Below are 26474 nucleotides of genomic sequence, written 5' to 3' on the forward strand. Positions count from 1 at the left end.
TGTTGTTGCAGAAGATGAGCTCTAGGCAGTTGTTGAGTCTTGTATTGTTAGTTATTAGCTCTTCAAGACAGTTATTAGGTTTGTAACAGCGTTGTAAAGTGTAGTATGGATGGGTTCAGTTGTACATTCATTTGTTATCCAAATTTTTATTTTATTTATTTATTTAAATAATATTTAATATTTAAATATTTAAATAATATTTTATTTATTATCCATTTGTTATTATTGTTTAAAAGAAGATCCTGTCAGCTTCCCAAGTAGATCACATAAGGAACATGACAAAAATAATTCAGCTTTATTCTAAGGCTACTTTAACTAAATCCTGCAAGTCTGAAGATCCCCCATTGTCTGTTTACTGCCTGATAAATTAGGGCAGATCCTTTCTTTCTCTACCAATTACACAGTTGCTGCCCCCTTCCCCTTTTACCTGATCATTCCCAAGGCATCTCTCCCACTCCATCTTTCAAGATCATTCGCTCTTTCTATTACAGATCCAAAAAAAAATTTCTTATTTTTTTTAAAATTTACATTAAGATAAACTTCCCTGTGGTATAAGAACAGATTATTTTAGAAGAAACTGTTGTTTCTTTAATTATTTAAGGAAAAACAAAATGGCCACTGATAAGCTTTTAAAAAGTATTTTACATTGCCAGGCATTTGAACTTTGGAGGTATGTTTCCTCCAATGAAGCATATCAAAATATATAGGTAGATTTATTCAACTGCTGTACTGTATTACACTTTGTGACAAATAAAGTGGATAGAAAAAAGAGGGAATAATATGTAGGATCCTTCCTCACAAATTTCTAAAATGCATTTTTATGTCATATTTCAAGAAAAAATAATGATAACATAAATTGGTCTTCTCTCAGCTTTCAGGGATACTGTGCTAGACAGCCAAATCTAAGACCCTATTTGTTAAACTGGACCAGAAGGTTGGTGTAACAAGTGCCCTGTCTGTGCCTGCTCATTCTTTGGATGAACTGGTAATGTTTTGAAAAATTATAGTTCTTAAGAAATTCAACCTGCCTTTCTATGCCTAGAGCCAGAGATGTATCTGGAGTTGACAGTAATCATAGACCTAAGCAATCTGATCCAGATTATTGAGAGTCCTATTCTCAATGAATGTCACTCACTATATCTGTTCCCTCAAGAAACCATCATTAGATCCATCGGAAGTGGACATGTTTTTGTCTAGTATCCAAAATTTCCTTTTTAGAGAAGGAAAATTCCTTCCATTTCCTTGTTGATAGGGTGGCTTGCCCCAGCTTCAAATTCTCATTGTTTTTTCCATTTGAAATAGCATACATGGTAAAGATAAATGTGAACAGCTGCTATTTGTATAGTATGTAGGATAGGCAGTTTTCCTCCGCAATGACCTAAAGTCTATCGGAATAGATTTTCCATCCTTAGGGGCAACCTCATATCAAAAGACAGATCAAGATTATAGGACTGTCATTTTGTATGAGCAGAATGTAGCATCTTATAATAATCCTGGACAAGGCTGTACTTAGATCAGTGGACTGTAAAATCTCTCATTTTTTTTCTAAAACCAGGCATTCCAGGCATGTGTTTTATATATATATTTATTTATTTATTTATGACAACTTGGAAAAAAAAATCAAATGTGAAATTGAAGCCAGTGAGAAAAAAATGCATTAAGAAAGTTTTTTCTTTCCAAAGAAGATAACTGAAATAACTTTTGAGTTTAGAGAACTGTTAATAGTGAACTACACTGCATTATTTCTATTATTTAGTAGCTGGAAAACACAATAGATATAAACAAAAGACGATCAGGAGGAAGTCAATGCCATAGAAATAATTTATGAAGAAAACTTATCCATTGTTACTCAAACAGCTATTTTGAACTACTGTAAGGAAAGCAGAATAAAGACAGATGAAACAATGATAATGAAAAAAAATGTGTATTTTTATTCAATCCTTGAGGGTCATGGATGGTCTAGAAACTCAAAGTATAAATAAATAAATAAATAAATAAATAAATAAATAAATAAATAAATAAATAAACAAATAAATAAATTTCTGGAAAAAAGAATCAATGGTTTAATTTTTCTCTGTGATATCTTATGCCTGGAAAATGTATATATAACCATCCTTACAAAAATATAAACTTACAGATTAATTTTTCAAGCAGATATAAATTCTGCTCCATGTATGTCCAATGAGAATTATTGCTATCTGTATGCAGGTTGCATTTTTGTAGAGCATAAAGATGGTCAGTTCTATCAATTTCAGCTTTTTGTTAATTTTTAAAATACATTCAATAGATTCCCTTTACTGTACAGATAATCTGTACAGATTTTCTATCCATGAGCAATTTGTATTGTCTGTGACATTACTCCTTCATTCAACATTTTCTTGCCTGGCATTCTCAAGACCAGCAGGAATTACAATTCTTAGAAATCCCAACCAGCCTGGTAAAACTGTTTCAAAATTAAATACACCAATATTGTCTTTGCAGTATATTGCTTTGGTATTCTAGTGATTACTGCCTGCAAGTTCTTTCCTAGCCAAAAGAAAAGTAATTAAACCTGTTTAATCACACATTACATTTCTTTAATTGCTATTGTTAGATTGCAATCCATATTTATAATTACTGTATCTATAATAACTTTTTAAATGAATTGCTATGAATCCAATCTGTTTGTTGAAAGTGCAGCACATAAATATTGGGTTTTAACAACTCTCTTGTGTCTATTTGCATATGTTTTTCCAATACTTGATGTCTGCGGGCAAGACAGAGATAGTCTTTCAATAAAACCATATTTTGATTTTACTTTTGAAATGCAATCATTCTGGTTTAGAAAGAAATTTTCTGTTCTTACCCTCTATCAGTTCTAACATTTACAGTACATGGCTCTTTATACTCTAGTTCTTTGATAAGTCAGCATCATATTCAATCACCATTTACTTATTCAGATCTGGACAAGCTTACTTGTTCATGAAAACAATTAATCCCTCTCAGCAATGCCTTCAGCCTCGATTTTAAAAAAAATAATCCTGAAGGATACACAAGAAATATTTATTGCTAAATTGTAATTTTTCCACATTTCCCACAGAACTTCAAAAATGAGTTTAAAGGAAGACAAAGCGACTGTGTTATGTATCTATGAAAACAATGAGTTTCATTTTAAATAATAGATATTTTGCCTGATACATACTTAGCCTGCTAAAGATATGCTGAATATGACAGCAACAGAGGCAATTTACTGCTTCTTTTTAAGTAGCAATAAGCAATATTTTAGAGCAAGAATATGCAAATAGTATGATATTCCTAAGCAAAATAGATGCAAAATATCTTCAGACCTTGATACTATGGCTAATGCTTTGATACTGAATAAATTTGGTTTACATTTTTGCTAGGAAAAGAAGAAGAAAAAAGAAAAAAAGGCATTGTTAATCTATTGTTGTTTTAACCATTCAGTTGTGTCTGACTCTTGGTGATTTTACAGGCAACTGCTCTCCATGCTATCCTGTTAAGCACAGCTTCTTTCAGCTGTTGGATATTAATCTTTGTATTACATTTGATGCCATCAAGCCAGCATATTCTTTGCTTGCCTCTAACCATTCTTAGCATCTTTGCCTCCTCCAATGCATGACATGGCCAAAGTAAATCAGACGTAGTCTTAGGATTTCAGCTTCTAGTGATGTGTCTAATTTTATATGCAGATGTGGGATTCAGCTGGTTAGGACCGGTTCGGATGAACCAGTTGTTAAAATTCTGCCCAGTTCGGCAAACCCACTAATGCCACCACTGGATGGCCCCACCCCTGCCAGTTTTTCAGGCTGTTTTTTAGCCCCTTTTTGGGCTGTTTTTGGGCCTTTTGTTGGGACATTTTGGATATTCAGTAGTAGTAAATAAATAGAGAGGGAAATTGAGTTAAAGGCCTCAACAAGGTACAATTTCCCTCTCTATTTATTTACTACTACTAAACATCCAAAACATCCCAAAAAATGGCCCAAAATGCCCCCCAAAACAGCTTGAAAATGGCCCAAAAATGGCCCAAAAACCAGCTGAAAACAACCCAAAAAATGGCCCGAAAAAATGGCCTGAAAAATTAAGATTTCAAATCTTCAATTACCTCTCTTGAAGCTCTACAACAATCTGGATTTTAAAGGGGAAGAGGGATTCATAGCTCGTGTGGGCACACACTTCAGAGCTCTCAATACCTCACATCCATTGTGCTTTTTCTGCCCCACTGCACAAATCTTTTAAAAATTTGCTAGCCTTCACCCCAAAGCATATTCCGCCTTCTGAATTTAGATTATTCCATAACCATATGAAATAGTATAAAATCACACATCTAAGTACAGTAAGACCTGGACTATAGCAAAACTTTGTGAATAAATTGATATAAGTTCCCATACCCATATATAGATTATGTTGAACAAATGTAAAGTCTGTGGGTTGACTTGAAGCCAATAATAATATTGCAATAGATGCAATCTACATAGATTTCTGCAAAGCTTTTGACTCAGTAGTACATGATAAACTTCTCCTAAAACTAAAATCCTACGGCATTTCAGTACCTCTTCACAATTGGATAACTGCTTTCCTGTCAAACAGACAACAAGTGGTCAAAATTGGCAATGCTCTATCAAATCCTGTTCCTGTCAAAAGTGGCGTTCCTCAAGGCAGCGTTCTTGGACCAACGCTCTTCATACTATGATCTCTGTGACCATATCTCAAGTTATTGTGTTCTCTTTGCTGACGATGTCAAACTATTTAATACCACCAACAACACTACTACCCTTCAAAAAGACCTTGACTTTGTATCCCATTGGTCTAAAACTTGGCAACTCCAAATCTCAACCAGCAAATGCTCAGTCTTACATATTGGAAAAAAGAACCCAAACACTAAGTACGAGCTTGATGGACATTACCTTACAGATGACCCCCACTCTGTTAAAGACCTTGGAGTTTTCATATCAAATGATCTAAGTGCCAAAGCCCACTGCAACTACATCGCAAAAAAGGCTCTAAGAGTTGTAAACCTAATTTTGCGTAGCTTCTTTTCCAAAAACTCTACACTACTAACCATAGCATATAAAACATTTGCTAGACCTATTCTTCAATACAGCTCACCTGTCTGGAACCCATACCACATCTCTGACATTAATACAATTGAACAAGTCCAGAAATATTTTACAAGAAGAGTTCTCCGCTCCTCTGAAAACAACAAAATACCTTATACCACCAGACTTGAAATCCTGGGATTAGAAAACTTAGAACTCCGCTGACGCCGACAAGACCTGTGTTTAACACACAGAATCATCTATTGCAATGTCCTTCCTGTTAAAGACTACTTCAGCTTCATTCACAATAATACAAGAGCAAAAAAAAGAATCAAACTTAATGTTAACCGCTTCAATCTTGATTGCAGGAAATATGACTTTGGTAACAGAGTTGTTAACGCTTGGAACACACTACCTGACTTTGTGGTCTCTTCTCAAACTCCCAAAAGCTTTAACCAAAAACTGTCTACCAATTACCTCACCCCATTCCTAAAAGGACTATAAGGGGCATGCATAAGTGCACAAAAGTGCCTCCCGTTCCTGTCCTATTGTTTCCTTTCATTATATATACGCTTATATGTTGTATAGTTGTTTCATGCTTATGCTTATATATACTGTTGTGACAAAATAAAATAAAATAAAAATATGAAAATAAGGAAAACAAGAAAACTTCATCAAAAACTGGAATTGCCATACTGTTGTCTTCCTAAAGTCTTCTGCTTCCTTCTTTGCTCCAATTATCATTTCTGTACTAATAAACTTTACATTCAGTTTTAGAACCAATTCTGAGAAAATAAGCTTGAAACAGGGTGAAAAATCCTTCCACCCACTTGAATCTTTTCCTCATATCAGAACATGAGTAATGGCAAGGGTCAGAGGTGGGCTGCTGCCAGTTCGGACCGGTTTGTGTGAATCAGTTGTTATGATTCTGCACAGTCTAGTGAACCAGCAAATCCCACCACTGGCTGGCTGGCTACTCTCTGGCTCGCTCACCCAGACCATGCAGCCCTGATCTCTGTGGCTACTCACTGCGGCTGCCCATTAAGGTAAGCTGCCTCGGGGTGGACATGGTGAGGCTCAGACACCTTTCAGGCCTCAATCTCACCATTCTTCCGCTTGCATGCTGCCCGCTTGCCCTTTGCCTAAGGTCAGGGCCCAGGGATGCACCAGTCCCTGGCTCTGGCCTTCCCTGGGGCCTCTGGCCGCATGCCGCCCACTTGCCCTTCACTTCATGTCAGGAGACATGCCAATCCCTGGCTCTGGCCTTCCCTGGGGCCTCCACCTGCATGCCGCCTGCATGCCCCACTCTGGCCTCAAACTATGGTCCCCCAGGCTGAAGCAATTTATCCAGCCTCTGGACTGCTGTGCTCGGCCCAGGGTGGGTACAGCGCAGAAACAGGGGTGCAACTTGGGCACAGGGAGGGCAAAATGCTTTTGGGTGTAACTTCTTATCTGTAAGGAATCCCATCTGGAAAGCACTGCAGTGGAGAGAAGCAAATGGGGTGAATCTCCAGCACCTATCAGTTCTTGCAGCCATTTCTTCCATCCCTTGGTGTTGGGTGACCCTCGGTCACTCACGGAGCTGCTCCACATGCTTCCCAGATCAGCGGCTGCTTCTCTCCATTGCTGCTCTTGCTGGGAGAGCACAGCACAGGGAAATTTAGAAGCTGTGTGCCACCGCTTTGGGTCCTGTAAGAAGTCCCATCCAGAAAGCGCTGTGGCGGAAAGAAGCAGCATTCAATCTGGCTGCTTCCCTATGCTGCAACACTTGGACTTGGAGGAAAATTGGATGCCCATGGTTGCTATTTTTTTCTGTGCTGCGCAAGATGTTCTCAAGTAAGTATCCTACTGGCTGTCAGTGCTGACAGCCCAATCAGTCACATGCCCACCCAGCCATGCCCACCCACCCAGCCACAATCACCCACCCAGTCATTAGGGTAGAGAACCAGTTGTTTAAAAATTTGCAGCCAACCACTGGATGGGGTAGGGAAGGAATCTTAAGTATCAATGTAAAAGACCTTTTTTTTTTTCAGTGATAAGTTCTAGGATAAATCAGATCAATAATAATGTCTGCTCATGCATCTTGCCTGCTCAGCTTTTCCTCATTATCTGACTATTCCAGAATATAAATAAAGACAAAGGAGAACAGTTTTATGACTGGGATAACTTTGTGTCTATTTTTAGGATCACATACTATAAATAAAGAGAATGGGGACAATTCTTGTGATTGAGAGAACTTTGTGTCTATTTTTAGGGTCAGAATGATCACAGCTCAATGAATATTGCATATTCAGGCAAAGCAGAGCTGAGGGAAACTTCTGTTGAGATCATTGTGAACTTCTCATAAATTATGGTCCATGAAGGTGGGGAGATTAGTGATCCTTAAATACCTTTCTATATTTGTATGCATAAAGCATATTTATATTAGGGTCTTCCTTCATAGATATGCTGCTCAGGATAATCTGTAATTTTTTTTAAAAAAAGGAGACCAAAGCACTGATCTCTAAAAATGATCTTAATTTGCCCATCTTTGACAGGGTTTTTCAAGAATTGTCCAGACAGTATTCTGGAAGTTGAAGTCTACAGATCTTAAAAGTTGCCAGAAGTGAAAAACACTGATATATCAGAACATCTAGCTCAGGGGTATCCCACCTTGGCAACTTTAAGACTTGTGGACTTCAAAACTTCAAAAGGCCAAAAACTGGGCAGGGGCAGGGCCAGGCAGTGGTGGGATTAGCCTGAACCAGTCCGAACCAGTTGAATCTCACCTCTGCCTTTGAGGAGAGTGGTCGGGAGGTGGGCTGGGTGTGATGAGTGATGTTGAGTTGGCCACAGTCACATCCAGTCACATGACCATCCAGCCACGTCTACCCAGCCAGTCATTAGGGCAGAGAACCAGTTGTTAAATTATTTGAATCCCACCACTGTTTATATGATTTAATACCTCTTACAGTAGCTTACTCTATTACTCTAATTATTCTCGCTGTATACAGTTGAGTCTGATCAGGTGGGTTGGGATACCAAGGTCATGCAAAGTTGCCCATTGCTTATTGTATTCTACCCAGCTAAAAGTTTTTCTGTAATCAATAAAACACATGTATAGATCCTTCCAATATCCACATTCCCTTTCCACAAGCCATCTAATATTGTCAATGTGATCTTGACTGTAGTGTCAGTTTCTATAGTCAACCTCTACATCAGGTAACTCTTGATCAATGACATTCTGTAGCTTCTGTTTAATTATTTTTAACAGAATTTTGCCCTTCATGGATTACTGCCTTGTCGTGGCGAAGGGGCTTGCGTAGCTCAATGAAGCTATGAGCTATGCCGTGCAGGGACACCCAAGACGGACAGGTCATAGCAGAGAATTCGGAAAAAACGTGATCCACTGGAGAAGGAAATGGCAACCCACTCCAGTATCTTTGCCATGAAAATCCCATGGACAGTACAAAAAGGAAAAAAGATATGACGCCGGAAGATGAGCTCCTCAGGTCGGAAGGTGTCCAATATGCTACTGGGGAAGAGCGGAGGGCTAGTACTAGTAGCGCCAGAAAGAATGAAGCGACTGGGCCAAAGCCAAAAGGACTCTCAGCTGTGGATATATCTGGTGGTGAAAGGAAAGTCCAATGCTGTAAAGATTTTTTCTCCATAGGAACCTGGAATGTAAGATCCATGAATCAAGGCAAACTGGATGTGGTCAAACAAGAGATGACAAGACTGAACAGCGACATCTTAGGAATCAGCGAACTAAAGTGGACAGGAATGGGTGAATTTAATTCAGATGACCATCAGATATACTACTGCGGGCAAGAATCCCTCAGAAGAAATGGAGTAGCCTTCATAATCAATAAAAGAGTAGGAAAAGCAATACTGGGATACAATCCCCAAAATGACAGAATGATCTCAGTTCGAATCCAAGGCAAACCATTCAATATCACAGTAGTCCAAGTCTATGCCCCAACCACTGGTGCTGAAGAGGATGAAATTGACCGGTTCTATGAAGCCCTACAGCACCTTATAGAATTAACACCAAAAATGATATCCTTATCATCATGGGGGATTGGAATGCTAAAGTAGGAAGCCAAAAGATTACTGGAATAACAGGCAGGTTTGGCCTTGGAATACAAAATGAAGCAGGGCACAGGCTGATAGAATTCTGTCAAGATAATACGATGGTCATAGCAAACATTCTTTTCCAACAAACCAAGAGACGACTCTACACATGGACATCACCAGACGGTCAACAAATAAATCAGATTGATTATGTGCTCTGCAGCCAAAGATGGAGAAGCTCTATACAGTCAGTAAAACAAGACTAGGAGCTGACTATGGCTCAGATCATGAGCTTCTCCTTGCAAAATTTAGGCTTAAATTGAAGAAAGTAGGGAAAAGCCCCAGGCTACTCAGGTATGAACTAAATCATATCCCTGATGAATATACAGTAGAGGTGACAAATAGATTTAAGGAATTAGATCTGATAGACAGAGTGCCTGAAGAACTATGGACAGAGGTTCGCAACATTGTACAAGAGCAACTAAAACCATCCCAAAGAAAAAGAAAGGCAAGAAAGCAAAATGGCTGTCTGAGAAAGCTTTGGAAATAGCTGAGGAAAGAAGGGAAGCAAAATTGCTTAACACAGTGTAAGCCGCCCTTGAGTCTTTGGAGAAGGGCGGGATATAAATTCAAATTAAAAAAAAAAAAGGCAAGGGAGAAAGAGAAAGATACACCCAGTTGAATGCAGAATTCCAGAGAATAGCTAGAAGAGATAAGAATACATTCTTAAATGAACAGTGCAAAGAAATAGAAGAAAACAATAGAATAGGGAGGACCAGAGATCTATTCAAGAAAATTGGAGATATGGTTTCATACAAAGATGGCCATGATAAAGGACCAAAGTGGCAGGGACATAACAGAGGCCCAAGAGATTAAGAAGAGGTGGCAAAATTATATAAGAACATACTTAACATCCCTGATAACCATGATGGGGTGGTCACTGACTTTGAGCCAGACGTCCTAGAATGTGAAGTCAAATGGGCCTTAGGAAATCTGAGCAACAACAAAGCTAGTGGAGGAGACAGTATTCCAGCTGAACTATTCAAAATCTTAAAAGAGGATGCCGTAAAAGTGCTACACTCAATTTGTCAGCAAATTTGGAAAACTCAACAGTGGCCACAGGACTGGAAAAGGTCAGTTTACATTCCAATTCCAAAGAAAGGCAATGCCAAAGAATGTTCAAACTATCGCACCATTGCACTCATTTATTTATTATTTATTTTATTTATTTATTTACATTTATATCCCACCCTTCTCCGAAGACTCAGGGCGGCTTACAGTGTATAAGGCAATTTCACATGTTAGTAAGGTTATGCTTAAAATCCTACAAGCTAGGCTCCAGCAGTATGTGGATCGAGAACTACCAGAAGTACAGGCAGGATTTCATAGAGGCAGAGGAACTAGAGATCAAATTGCCAACATACGCTGGATCATGGAGAAAGCTAGGGAGTTCCAGAAAAACCTCTACTTCTGCTTCATTGACTATGCTAAAGCATAGTCAATGAAGAGGACCTGGAGGAAGGTTGTCCATGGGGTTGCGATGGGTCGGACATGACTTCGCAACTAACAACAATAACAGAATTTTGCTTGCATGAAAAATCACTGCAATTGTGCAATAGTTGGAGCAGCCTGTGGCATTTTCTTCAATGGAAGAAAGCCAATTATCTATGAAGATTTTCAGTTGTTCAATTTTTTCAAGACAATTGGACTTTCTGTGGGCTTGTTTCTTTTCCCCCCCAGTTTTTCCAGTTCTGATCATTCAGTCAGAACTGAAGATGCTTCTTGGGTGAGAAGCAAAATGTCCTCAACAGAAAAAACACAGAAAATCCAGTTGCCTTTTGAAAAAGCACTTTTGGAAGCACCACTCAAGAAAAAGTAGTCTGTATATTTGCTAAACTAGAAACAATATTTCGACTTCATACATATTCTGATGATTGTAGAACCAAACTTGGCCATCTATGAAGCAATGAAAGGAAGTGGTGAGGAGCAGAATGGTAATTTGAGCACCTTCCCATTTTTTTCCTTCATACATTGATGCCTTTTTCCTTCATGGGATTTTATTTGTTGAAGTCAATAGACATAAGTTCAAGGATGTAGAAAAATCAATATCTGTTAAATGATTATTATTCCCGCTAAAAAGGCAAATAAATAAATAGATAAAAATGAAATGATGTATCTTTGTATTCCAAAAACTGAATGATATTTTGGAGATGCAGAATAATTGTATCCTTGCCCTTTTTAAAAAATGCCCTACTGAAGGTCAGCCTAGAGCACATCTGTTGCTGCTAGATCAACTCTATTAGAATTCCTAGGGAACCAGTCAAGATTTTTTTGTTGTGAAGTATTGAACTTCCTACCCTTTGCAATTAGCTGATGCTTGGTAGCAAACCTCAGGGCTCTTCTTCATTGCTCCATTAATATACTCTTATTCAAGCATTATGCTGTCATAATGCACACCAAATGTTATGCTGTCCTCGTGGATTTTAATGTAGGACAATTTAAGGAAAGTGACAGGTGAATTCCCACTGGACTACCTGCTAATGGGGAGAACAGTTACCAGCCACTTTTCGTGAGGAGCAGGTGAAATCAGACAGATGAAAAGTTTCATCCCTGTGGCTCTGAGGGTTTGAGAATGATTGGCTGCACATAACAAATGATCCTGCATTGCTACCTGCTTCCTACCTATCATGTGTTAGACACGTTGGCAGAGAAATAGACAGAATTACTTCTAAACACAGACCTTCCTCAGTTCTTGTATTCTTCATGTGGATCAACAGGATGGACTAGGGCTTTTCAGTACAGCAAAAGAGAACAGCTTCAGACAAATGCTTAAGTAAAGAACTAAGTAAAACATTAAAATATATTTAAATTATAAATTTAATATTTTAAATTATATCCCCATAGAGAATGTAATTATATTTAATATGATTTAAAAATGAAACCATTTTTGTAGAATGCAAAGTTTCTGTTTTGGATTTCATTAATCATATGCAATCATGATCTGAAAATCTTCAGGATTAAAAATGAAGAATATTTAAATGTATTTTATTTAAGTATTTAAATGAACATGATCAATCATTAAAATATGAAAACAGATAATGCCTATGCTTAATTTACTGAAGAAACAATTTTTTTAGCAGGGAAGAATTTCATCAGAAGGAAGCCACAAGGATTATAAGTCTAGCTTAGATTTGTCAATTTCAATTGTCAAGTGGTTTTAAAGTGGCAGTTCTTCATCTTTCTTCTTAAAGACTAATTGATGGACTCATAGCTGCTCTGAGTGATATTATTTCTTACCACTTGGATAAGCAGGAAGGGATACCAGGTTTTGGGAGCCTCTTAATCAATCTCTAATATGTGCTCCAGATAAATGGTTCATTACATGAACAGTATTACAGTTCATCATAGTTTCTGCTTATTATAATATGAAGAGACCAGTTATAGTAACTCTCCTCTGCCCAGTTGCAAGTCAAATCTTCTTTTCAGGCATCAAACATTCATCTCCTGTTCACCTGAATCCGCCTTACCTTTCCAGGTGATTCAAAGTTTATTGTTCTGTAAAGAGCTGAAAGGTATTCCTGAGTCCCAAAGCACAAAATGTCTTCTGGATGCCTTTTTGTTTCAGGTAGGAACATGAAAATGTCAGAAACATTGCAGGAAATGATCTCTAAATTATCATACAAATATGTTTATTTCTTATGGTTCTTCCTTTGAAACTCCTCTGGCAATTTAGAAGGAAAATTCATTATAGATCTCCCAGAAGCTTGTTAACAGAATTTGTGTGCTTAGTGGGCTTTGGCTTTGGAAATGACAGCCTTATATGTCCTATACAACTGTACAACTGTACAACAATGTACTATATGATAATTCAATCAACCAATCAATCATCAACTCTTGAAAATAAACGTATTTGTGTACATTGTGTAGATTTTCAAATAACAGCTTTATAACTCCTAATATGGAAATTGGAGTAGTAAAAGTCTTATAAGAAGACATTTTAAAGCCTTTCAGCATCCATTTATCTAGTCCACGATGAGCTGTCTTAATCCCAGAGATGCCACTTTGTGATTGAGATGTCATGCAAGTTGACAAATAAAAAAAATATATTATTCCCACCTCAGATAGACTGTTCAAATAGAATTTCCTCAAATTCTTTGGATATATAAATTAAACAGTAGCTTTCATTGTTCCAAGACACATCATAAATTATTTGTTATTGTTGTTAGTTGCGAAGTCATGTCCGACCCATCATGACCCCATGGACAACGTTCCTCCAGGCCTTCCTGTCCTCTACCATACTCTGGAGTCCATTTAAACTCACGCCTACTGCTTCAGTGACTCCATCCAGCCACCTCGTTCTCTGTCGTCCCCTTCTTCTTTTGCCCTCAATCTTTCCCAGCATTAGGCTCTTCTCCAGTGAGTCCTTCCTTCTCATTAAGTGGCCAAAGTATTTCAGTTTCATCTTCAGGATCTGGCCTTCTAAAGATCAGTCAGGGTTGAGCGCATCTAGTACTGACTTGTTTGTTCGCCTTGCAGTCCAAGGGACTCACAGGAGTTTTCTCCAGCACCAGAATTCAAAGGCCTCGATTCTTTGGCGCTCAGCCTTTCTTATGGTCCAGGCTTCACATCTATACATTGCAACTGGGAAAACCATAGCTTTGACTATACGCACTTTTGTTGGCAGGGTGATGTCTCTGCTTTTTAGTATGCTGTCTAGATTTGCCATAGCTTTCCTTCCCAGGAGCAAACGTCTTTTAATTTCTTGGCTGCAGTTCCCATCTGCGGTGATCTTGGAGCCCAGGAAAATAAAATTTGTTACTACCTCCATTTCTTCCCCATCTATCTGCCAGGAATTGAGAAGGCCAGATGTCATGATTTTAGTTTTCTTAATGTTGAGTTTCAAGCCAACTTTTGCACTCTCCTCCTTCACCCATATCAAGAGGCTCTTTAGTTCCTCTTCGCTTTCTGCCATTAGAGTGGTATCATCTGCATATGTGAGGTTGTTGATATTTCTCCCGGCAATCTTAATTCCAATTTTTAATTCATCTAGCCCCGCCTTTCTCATGATGTGCTCTACATATAAGTTAAATAGACAGTGTGATAGTATACAGCCTTGCCGGACTCCTTCCTAATTTTGAACCAATCAGTGGTTCTGTGTCCAGTTCTCACTGTTGCTTCTTGACCCGCATACAGGTTTTTCAAGAGACAAATAAGATGATCTGGTACTCCCATCTCTTTAAGAACTGGCCACAATTTGTTGTGATCCACACAATCAAAGGCTTTAGCATAGTCACTGAAGCAGAAGTAGATGTTTTTCTGGAACTCCCTAGCTTTCTCCATGATCCAGCATATGTTGGCAATTTGATCTCTAGTTCCTCTGCCTCTACGAAATCCTGCCTGTACTTCTGGTAGTTCTCGATCCACATACTGCTGGAGCCTAGGATTATTATTTTTTTGAATTTATATCCCACCCTTCTCCGAAGACTCAGGGCAGCTTACATTGTGTAAGGCAATAGTCTCATCCTATTTGTATACTTATATACAAAGTCAGCTTATTGCCCCTCCAACAATCTGGGTCCTCATTTTACCTACCTTATAAAGGATGGAAGGCTGTGAGTCAACCTTGGGCTTTTAAGCATAACTTTTAAGCTATTTTAAGCATAACCTTACTAACATGTGAAATGAGTGCAATGGTGCGATAGTTTGAACATTCTTTGGCATTGCCTTTCTTTGGAATTGGAATGTAAACTGACCCTTTCCAATCTTGTGGCCATTGTTGAATTTTCCAAATTTGCTGGCAAATTGGGTGTAGCACTTTTACTGCGTTGTTTTTTAAGATTTTGAATAGTTCAGCTGGAATACTGTCTCCTCCACTAGCTTTGTTGTTGCTCAGATTTTCTAAGGCCCATTTGACTTCACATTCTAGGATGTCTGGCTCAAAGTCAGTGACCACCCCATCATGGTTATCAGGGATGTTAAGCTCATTCTTGTATAGTTCTTCTGTGTAATTTTGCCACCTTTTCTTAATCTCTTCTGCCTCTGTTAGGTCCCTGCCACTTTGGTCCTTTATCATGCCCATTTTTGCATGAAACATTCCCTTTATATCTCCAATTTTTTTGAATAGATCTCTGGTCCTCCCTATTCTATTGTTTTCTTCTATTTCTTTGCACTGTTCATTTAAGAATGTATTCTTATCTCTTCTAGCTATTCTCTGGAATTCTGCATTCAACTGGGTGTATCTTTCTCTTTCTCCCTTGCCTTTAGCTTCTCTTCTTTCCTCAGCTATTTTCAAAGCTTCCTCAGACAGCCATTTTTCTTTCTTGCCTTTCTTTTTCTTTGGAATGGTTTTAGTTGCTATTTTAGTTGTACAATGTTGCCAAACTCCATCCATAGTTCTTCAGGCACTCTGTCTATCAAATCTAATTCCTTAAATCTATATGTCACCTCTACTGTATATTCATCAGGGATATGATTTAGTTCATACCTGAGTGGCTGGGGCTTTTACCTACTTTCTTCAGTTTAAGCCTAAATTTTGCAAGAAGAATCTCATGATCTGAGCCACAGTCAGCTCCTGGTCTTGTTTTTACTGACTGTATAGAGCTTCTCCATCTTTGGCTGCAGAGCACATAGTCAATCTGATTTATTTGTTGACCATCTGGTGATGTCCATGTGTAGAGTAGTCTCTTAGGTTGTTGGAAAAGAGTGTTTGCTATGACCATCGTATTATCTTGAGAGAATTCTATCAGCCTGTGCCCTGCTTCATTTTGTATTACAAGGCCAAACTTGCCTATTATTCCAGTAATCTTTTGGCTTCCTACTTTAGCATTCCAATCTCCTATGATGATAAGGACATCATTTTTTGGTGTTAATTCTATAAGGTGCTATAGGGCTTCATAGAACGGTCAATTTCATCCTCTTCAGCACCAGTGGTTGGGGCATAGACTTGGACTACTGTGATATTGAATGGTTTGCCTTGGATTCGAACTGAGATCATTGTTATTTTGGGGATTGTATCCCAGTATTGCTTTTCCTACTCTTTTATTGATTATGAAGGCTACTCCATTTCTTCTGTGGGATTTTTGCCCACAGTAGTATACCTGATGGTCATCTGAATTAAATTCGCCCATTCCTGTTCACTTTAGTTCGCTGATTCCTAAGATGTCGCTGTTCAGTCTTGTCATCTCTTGTTTGACCACATCCAGCTTGCCTTGATTCATGGATCTTACATTCCAGGTTCCTATGGAGAAAAAATCTTTACAGCATCGGATTTTCCTTTCATCACCAGATACATCCACAGCTGAGCGTCCTTTCGGCTTTGGCCCAGTCGCTTCACTCTTTCTGGCGCTACTATTACTAGCCCTCCGCTCTTCCCCATTAACACCTTCCAACCTAAGGGGCTCATCTTCCAGCATCATATCTTTTTTCCTTTTTGTACTGTCCATGGGTTTTTTATGGCAAAGATACTGGAGTGGGTTGCCATTTGCTTCTCCTGTGGATCACGTTTTGTCAGAACTCTCCGCTATGGGTGTCTGTCTTGGGTGTCCCTGTATGGGATAGTTTATAGCTTCATTGAGCTACGCAAGCCCCTTTGCCATGAGAAGGCCGTAATCCATGAAGGGGTTCATAGATTATAATAAATGTTATATATCTATAAAAGATAAATCCTCCTTCAGGTTTCCTCATGATTTCATGGAGGCATAAATTTTGGTTAATGGATAATAAAAATGGAAGAGGTTTCCTTTTTTCAGGGACCTGTTCTCAACTTCCTGGTTGAGGACATGTACACACACACACACACACACACACACACACACACACACGTGTGTGTGTGTATGTGTGTGTACATGTGCTTGGTTATATAGCTATACACATTAATAAGTATACTCAAATCCACATTTTTGCAAATATAACTCTAAATTCTTAAATATTAAAAAATATTAAAAAATATTAAAATAGTATATGGAGAAATATTGTATAAGTTATATTTCAGTTAAATATTAACTGAAATATAACTTATACAATATTTCTCCATATACTATTTTAATATTTTCATGTTCAGAAAAATATATTTTGCCTCTTTTTTCTTTTGCTTCAGCCACCATGGCAGAGGGTGTCTAAAGAAAGAAAACAAGAACCCAAAATAGATCATGTTTTTCTTGAAATAAGGACTGGTTATAAAATATATATAGAACCCAGGAGAACAGCAACTCAGCATGGCAAGAACTAATTTAGCTGATGGCTACAACTGAATTTTTGACATGCTGGTTGGTAGTATATTTGAGTCAGAGATGGTTGGAATCTCATGAGAAGGGGTATGGCATAAAAACTTTCTCCCATCGTTTATTATCTTTAATAATACAGAGTGGTTTTGGGGGGCTGATATCTATCTAAATTTAAATATCTAAATCTGTGTCAGGGAGTGAAGTAGACAGGGAGGGAGGGAGGGAGGGGCAGACCATTACCAGGAATCATAAAGATTGTATTGAGAGAACACAAACTTAGGAAACCTTGAATTCTACAAAATAGGCTACCACTTATAAGATTTATTTGCTTCCTTAATTGACATCTAAAGAAATTCTTTCAAATTTGATCTCAGTGTATGACAAGGTAAAAGAAAAGGAAGTGCTACACAGATATTAGGACTAGCCTTTTATTGCAATCTATAACCATCATTTGTGTTGTAAATGTTGTACCTTGGATGAATTTTTTTTCTTTTTTCTTTTTCTTTTATGTACACTGAGAGCACATGCGCCAAAACAAATTCCTTGTGTGTTCAATCACACTTGGCCAATAAAACTCTATTCTATTCTATTCTATTCTATTCTATTCTATTCTATTCTATTCTATTCTATTCTATTCTTTAATTTATTTATTAACTATATATGCAGCCCACATCACTATCAAGTAACTCTGATACTATCTGTTAATGTTAATGCATGTTTGTTAATACAGGCAGTTATCAACTCAAAATTGTAATGGAACCTATCCATTGTGCTCAAAAGTCATGATGGTTATTAAGCAAGGTGACCCTCTCTCTTGTTATTAAGCAAACACAAGGTTCATTAAGCAAAACATGAGGTGCCTCAGAGGTTAGAGAGGCCCTGAAAGACCTAGCAGAGACCTGGGACTGCCTGCCTTGGGCCTCCCAAGGCCTCTCCCACACCTGAGGCACCACATGCTCTGCTTCCTGCTTCATGGGCCTACATTCCATCCCTCACTCCCATCATCCATTACACTTACCTTTCAAAGATCTCAGGAGACCACTTAAGGAGCAGAATAATTCACTCTGTCCTAGGCCAGGGGCATAAGAATAGAGCCCGGGAATAGAGTGGCCTGCTCTGTTTCACTAATGGAAGTTCTGGGTGAGGAAGATATGAGGCCTACTGAGGTGGGAAGCAGGCCCAAGACCTGTGATAACCCAGTGAGGCAGGTTGGGGAGGAAATAGGTAGGGGAGCAACTGCTGCAGCATTCTGCAGTTGTTGTTGCAGCATCAGTAACTTTGAATCTGGGTTATAGGTAGCTTTTGCAGGATCAATTGAAACTTTGAATATTGCTAAGAGACTGGTTGCCAGTCAAAGGCTATCTACCCATAAATGCATGTTATTAGAATAAGCAATGAAGTTCACATTTTATTGCCAATGCAGTCAAAATCCCATCATGCTCTTTATACATTTGTACATTGGAAAAGGCAATTTTATTTGTGTTTCAATGTGTAATCCTCTCTTTGAGGGGAATCTTGACTAGGTTAGAAGAGCTCTACATATACATGTAGCACCTTTCTACATGCATGTTGAAATCATAAATAGATGTGTGAAGTGGTACATTCCATGGTATAATATCCATGGAAAAAATGTAAAATTAAAATATAAAATTAAAATAACATGGTGAGGTTGCATGTTTTCCTTAAGAAAATAAGAAATCAACATGATAGTATTTCATAGATTTTAGTGAAAAGCCAATAGGATATTTATGGTTAGGAAATTTGCATTCATGGTAAGAAGCAGGAGGAAGAGTGCTAGTATGTAGAATTCCTAAGTTGAGAGTAAGTCAATTAAATGATAATTGGTTGTTTTAGAAATACTGAGGAGTTCAGGTAAATGGAAAAGTAAATATTAAGAAGAAATACATCATCTCTGAAAAATAAGAATAATGAAAATATGCACTTTGTAAAGATGGCTTGCACTGTAGAAGCAATTAAGAATAAATTCAATCTCAATATTATTATTCTTGTTTGTTGCCATAGCATTCTGCTCACAACAGAAAATAAATATTTTCATGTAGCTGAAAAAGTCAAGCAGTCATGGTTATTTAAAATAGGGATTACTCCAAACATTTGAGCCTTTTAAAAAAAAAGTTTTGCTTTCTAAATGGAACTGATTTTGCATTTTGATCATAACTTGATCTTTAGTATTTCCCCAAATGTATGTATTTAAATTGTGGATTATCTATATAGCATTGTGGGATTTCAATCTAGTTTCAGTCATTTCTTTAAAAGAACTTGGGAAATTAAGATAGGAACACAGTCTATAGCCTGTTTATTCTTTACCAGATCAAATTCGAGAAAATAATAATCAAATTTAACTTGATGTGAATCCAGTGCTTCACACAATATGGAATGATAAATAATGGGGGGGAGGGGATAAAATATATATAAAAATGAGAAAAATGAGAAAATCAGATGGTATTTTGTTAGAAGTACACAAAGAAGTATGCAAATCTATATATTAATTTAAAATTTGTGCAGAAACAAGAAAATATTAGTATAAATTTCTAAAACTCAGAAATGTAGCAATTCTTTTCATTATATATGTAAACTTTATCTCCAGAGGTAATATTATTTATATAGTATTGAAATATTTGCTTCATAAATTCCAAAAAATAATCTGAATAATCTGAATTGAGTATTTCCTCAGCAATAATCTGTGCATATAGTTAAGGCAGTGATATTAAATCTGAAATGAAACAGCAATATTAAGATCATGTTATATTGATATGTTTATGGCCATCATATTTTTTTAACTGGAAACTAAAATAAGTGTAAGCTGGAAACAGAAAACCAAATTGATTAGAGATCTTGAACATCTTCCTTAATGAAAACTCTCAAACTCTAGGGACTGAGCAGGGCAAATTATGACTTGAATGGAGAAAGGAACACTAAGCTCATCCAAGAAAACTCAGTTGAATGAGATTCAAAACACACAATAGGAAATATTTCTCATAGCACATAATAAAGCTGAAAAATTAATTATCAACACGTGACTATGGCTATTAACTTACATGATTTTAAAAGGGAACTATATAAACTTATGAAGTGCCTGAATGTAAAGAGATATTTTAATGAAAGCAAATGACTATAGTAAGGCAAACCAACCAACCTTCCTTCCTTCCAACAGAAACTAAGAAAGGAAAGGAAAGGAAAAGAAAGGAAAGGAAAGGAAAGGAGGAAAGAAGGAAGGAAGGAAGGAAGGAAGGAAGGAAGGAAGGAAAGAAGGAAGGAAGGAAGGAAGGGAGAGAGAAGAGAAGAGAAGAGAGAAAAGAAAAGAAAAGAAAAAAAGAAAAGAAAAGAAAGGGAAGGGAAGGGAAGGGAAGGGAAGGGAAGGGAGAGAAGAGGAATCGGAAGATTTGCATGGGATAGAAGCAGGAAAAAGCTGTAGTGCAGAGAATCTACATCTCTGAAATAAATTAGAATTTATTAATGATGCGTTTTAAAACATTCCATAGAAAAAATATGTGCTACATGATTTTGAAAATGATATATCAACATTTCTTTATTGAGTGCATTGTCAATGCAACTATATATTATTAATAATAGTAATGATGATATTCCTGGAAATAGATGAAATAAAAATAAGCTTTAATGACTAATCACAATTATGTAATGGTTCTTCTAAATTGTACTGATTTTGGCTCTTACCGATTTTATTTCCTTTGAAATATAATAATCTATGTTCTCCTGCTCACTTTGTTTTAAGGATGGCATGTATATTTCATTTTTTTTACTGTCATATATTATAAACAAAAATAATAGCAATATTTTAATTGAAACATATTTCAAAAAGTGAACCACATAATAATTTGGAAAAAAAGTCAAGGCAAAAGTAGCTTTTCTGAAAACTTGGATTCAAATCATAAAGGTTTTAATTTTAAAAACTTGTCCTAGATTTCCTTTGACAACATTAACCGAAAGAAATTGATTTACAAATTATCTCATTTTCTGGAATTTTTTTGAAATTAACCTTTGACAAAGATAATTTTCTGGACATGCCAACATACCAACAGGAGGAGCTGTTTGGTGTTTTCAAGCTCTATAAGAAGTTTTAGAAAATGTGGCTAGCTCAGGAAAAATCACCCACAGTAATTAGAAACATGAGGCACAAATAAAAAGGCACCTCCACAAGATTTTGCAACAATTCAGAAAGAGCTGTGGGTCATTGGGATCTATTTCTAACTCAAGTATGGCATATTTGAAACAACAAAGCTAATTTTTCTTTTGCTAAACTTGAAAAGCTGAGCTAAGGAAAAGTGTGATTTTCCTGTGATAAGTTTCCTCTTGCCATGGAGTGTCAATTTTTATTTCAGGATAATTTTCTTTCAAGCAAGCACTTTGGGAAAATACAAAAAACAAAAAGCCAGCAACCCGCCAGCAGATCATCTGCAAAAGAAAAGAAAAATAGAAATAACTATTGGCAATTTTACCCCTGACCAATTTGATTGGTTACTTTGGGAAGAAGGTAAAAGGTACAAATCAAAATAATCTAGTTCAGTTTTGGTGTTTTCTGCTGCCATGGAAATAAACAAACAGGGTTTGATTTTTTACAAAGCAATGTCCTTTTGTAAAATTGTGTGATCACTGTATCAGTGATACAGATGTGGTAACCTTGCACAACAATTTTTTTAAAAAAATAGAGGCATCTGCAAATAGGTTGCTCTCATAGCTTGACAAATGCACACTATAAGGGCTGAAAACATGGCTGAATGGATTAGCAATTCATTTACTTTCCCTTCTGTGCAAAGAGATCATTCTTATTCCTGTTACTTCACAAATTATGGCATCCCAGGGGTCAGGAAACTGATTGGATGCTACATTTTGAACTTTTTGTGTCAGCTGGAAGGACTTGTGGGATTCATGAAGTTTTTAGTTTATTATGTGTTAAGGGAAAAAAGAAATGAAGGCAATTAGGGGAATTGACTTCAATTTTCTTTTGAGAATGACAAAATTGTGTGAAAGTATATTCTATCTCTCATGGAATGTCTTCCTTAAAAAAGACCCATTAGTTGCTTTCCTTAGTTTTAAGTCCATGTATATCATATAAAGAAAGAAAGTCAGAATAAAGTTTGAACACTACTAATTATACTTTCCTTCATGAAATTAATTGCAGATTTTATTAACTTGGCAGTATATTTTAATGATTTTCATTGCTGTCTGAATTGGATAACATCAGGAGTAAAGAACCCATAGCCACAACTCCATCTTCAATTTGATATCAATTTCTTTTACTTCTGGCTTTATCCATTGCTGCAACACAGATATATTTACTCTTTGTTAAATTCGGGCGATAACGAGGCAGGAGACCAGGATAGTGACAACAGCTCTTTACTATATGGTGAACCCAGCAACTCGGGCTGGGAAAAACCTCTCTTTAAATACAGTTTAGCCGGAGGCTTCAACCAATCAGCAACGTGCTTTTTTCCCGCCAAAACATTTAAAGATACATTACACTCCTTCCCTCCCAGAAAACACTTTACCATTATTTACATGAAATTTACATATTATTTTTCAACGTAATCACGCAAGTAGACTGGGCGTCTCCTGACTCTTTCGGACCTGCGCAATTCATTCTCTGGGAGTGAGTCGAGCTGACCGGAGGGACTGTCTGTTCCTCTCAGCTCCTCCTCTAGGCCATCCGGCCCTGGATTATTTGCAGAGTCGTCCCTGCTGTTTTTTGACGGAACCTGTTGGCGTCGCTGGACCTCCTGGAAGTCAGATAAGTCCCGCGTTTGCCCCGGGTTTGAGTCAGCTGTGGATTCAAACATTGTATAGTCAGGGCCTGTTTCGTCTAATTCGGATTGTTCGGTTATCGTTTTCTTATTTGGTCTATGTGGCGCTTCCATACCCGGCCATCCTTTATCTCCACTAAATATGATTTGGGACCTGTTATTTCTAGGATTTTCCTGCTAACCAGGTCGGGCCTTCGCTATAGTTGTGTGCCCACACTAGGTCGCCTATTGCCATCCCTCTTGTTTTACCGAGTGCCCCTTGTAACCGTCTGGTGTGTAGTTTGGGTTTAAGCGGTCTAGTGGGCACCTGAGCTTCCGACCCATTAATAACTCTGCTGGGCTTCTGCCAGTTGTGACACAGGGGTTCTGTGTTGGACGGCCAGGAAGGTATCGATTTTGTTTGCCAGTCGCCTGGCCTGATTCTGGACAATGCCTCTTTGCGCTCGAGCGGAACGTTCTGCAAGGCCATTCGTCGCAGGGTGGAAAGGCGCCGAGAGGACATGTCGGATGCCCTCCTCTGCCAAGTACCCCTCAAACTGGGTTGCCGTGGAATTGCGGGCGTTATCGGAGACTAACGTGTCGGGCAACCCATGGGTTACAAATAGGTGCCGTAGGACTGAGATCACAGCCTCGGCTGTCATGGATCTCATGAGAATGATTTCCAGCCATTTGGAGTGGGCATCGACTACTACCAGAAAGGTTTGGCCGTGGAAGGGGCCGGCAAAATCGATATGGATCCTAGACCAGGGCCCTTGGGGTCTCTCCCATTCCTGAATCGGGGCCGTTGGGGGTAGCGGTCTGGACTCCTGGCAGGCCTGGCATTTCCCTACCCTTTCAGCAATTTCTGAGTCCATTAAGGGCCACCACACATAGCTTCTCGCTAGACCCTTCATCCTCACGATCCCTGGGTGACCTTCGTGAAGGAGATCCAACACCCTTTTTCTCAATCTCTCTGGGATCACCACTCGATCCCCCCATAGCAGGCACCCCCCTTGAGCCGAAAGTTCCCCCCGTTTTTTTACAAACTCTTTAAAACGCCGCCCGCGCAGCGGCCACCTCTTTGTACCCAACCAAGTACAGTTCTTATTGTAATGTCCTTATCTGAAGCCGAGCCACCTCTTTGGATGTGACTGGGCCAGAGTCCAAAGAGTCAATTAGCAGAACTGGTATCCCGGAGTGGGGTCTTCAATAGTCTCTGGTAACGGGCATCTGCTCAGTGCGTCTGCATGCCTAATTCCTTTCCTGGCCGGTGTAGCAATTTGTAAGAATACGCTGCCAGGAAGATAGTCCATCGGGTCAGTCTTGGCGAAAGTGCCACGGGCGTTGGGCGATCGCCTGCCAGCAGACCTAGCAAGGTCTATGGTCCGTGATGATTTCAAAATCACGACCAAATACATACTCATGGAATTTCTTTACTCCTGAAACTATAGCCAAGGCTTCCTTATCAAGCTGGCTATAATTCCTTTCAGTCGATGACATGGTTCGGGAGTAGTATGCAATAGGGGCTTCTGTGCCATTTGGTAACCTGTGGCTGAGCACAGCCCCCACCCCATAGGGAGATGCATCGCAGCTTAACACTAATGGCAGCGTGCCATTGTATTGGATAAGGAGGCTATCACTCGTTAGGAGATTCTTTACCCCTTCGAATGCCCTAGCTTCCGCCTTTCCCCAAGTCCATGCAGCCGTCTTTGCTAGTAATTTATGCAGCGGCTCAGCTACTGTTGCCTTATTCCTTAAGAATACTGCGTAGAAGTTGACCAGACCTAAGAATGCCTGTAACTCTGTTTTGTTCTTTGGAACCGGGGCCTTCCTGATGGCCCGTACCTTGCTCTCAGTGGGGTGAATCCCTTCCCTGTCTATCCGGTAGCCCAGGAATTCCACAGACTCAACCCCGATCTGGCATTTGTTCAGTTTAACCGTGAGACCGGCAGACCGGAAAATGCCCAAAACTTTTTGCAGCCTCGCCTAATTCCTCTAGGTTTTCAGCGGATACCAGTACATCGTCAAAGTATGGTACCACCCTGGTAGGCCCTGCAATAGCCGCTCCATCAGGTTCTGAAATAACCCTGGAGCCACACTAACCCCAAACTGTAATCGGGTACACTTAAAAGCCCCTCTGTGAGTCACAATTGTCTGCGCTTGGCTGTGCTGCTATCTACGGGCAGCTGTTGATAGGCTTGGGCCAAGTCTAGCTTGGCAAAACTTGCCCTTGCCCCATTGAGTGCAGTAAGTGCTGTACCACCGAACGGGTAAGCACTCTTTGCAACGCTTTGTTAAGCGTTGCCTTGTAGTCAGCGCAAATCCGGACCGATCCGTCCGGTTTGACTGGGGTGACTATAGGGTCTCCCACTTAGCATGGTCAACTGGCACTAGAATTCCCTGGTTTACTAGCTTGTCCAGTTCCCGGTCAATCCTGGGCTTTAGGGCTTAACGGGACCCTCCTAGCCTTTAGGCGGATAGGGCAACTTGGGGTCTAAGTTAAAGGATATAGGGGTCCCCTTGTACTTGCCCAGGCAGTCTTTGAAAACGTCCCCAAACTCCTACGTGAGTGCGTCTTTGAGGTCGACTTCGTTTCTGAAGATTCCAGTCACTCCCATGCCCAATGCTCGGAACCAGTCCAGTCCCAACAAGCTTGGCAGGGTCCCATCGACGATGGTGATGGGCAGAGTTTTCTTGTAGTGTCCATACTCGACGTGGACGGACGTTACCCTCGAACAGGGATGCGATTCCCTGGTAGTCCTGTACTTTTAGTCTTTGTGGTTGCAGCTTGCGCTTTGCGATGGCGGGTAAGGCTCTCACGAGGTTGTCCCAGGACATGATCGTGATCGATGAGCCGGTGTCCACCTCAATCGGCACGGCACCCCTCAATCTTTGCTTTTGTGAAGATTTTCTTTTCTAGGCGTGTTGATGCGTGACCCACTCTCACGACAGTTTGATTCATTTCGCGCCTTTTTAAACTGACCACTCATGGGCCGCTTGCTGCTCCCGCGCTCTGATTGGCCGGTTTGAATTTTTGGCGGGAAGGTTGGGGAGCTCGACAGACCTGTGCTAGGTGCCCTTCCTTCGCATCGCCGACAAGTTGCATCTTTAAATCTGCATTGTTGTCGTTGGTGTTGCCCTCCGCAACTCACGCAGTCGCCCCGGTCATCTTTCTCCGGCCTCCCGGTGTGGAAAACTCCTTCTTCCTCCTCACCATCCGATTCGGCCTGGACCTCTTCATTGTGGACCGGGGTTGATTTCGCACCAGCCGTTGGTGTGACCTGGTTTTGTAGGGTTTCCGCCGCTTGGGTGGACATCTCGTGAGCCCTGGCTTCGCCCAGGCGCTGCCAGCGTTAGGTTGCTTTTAGACAGCAGCCGCCCGCAAACGGATGTCCCTGACCCCGCGG

The sequence above is a fragment of the Ahaetulla prasina genome, chromosome 5, assembly GCF_028640845.1.
Source record: "Ahaetulla prasina isolate Xishuangbanna chromosome 5, ASM2864084v1, whole genome shotgun sequence".
Classification (NCBI taxonomy): Eukaryota; Metazoa; Chordata; class Lepidosauria; order Squamata; family Colubridae; genus Ahaetulla; species Ahaetulla prasina.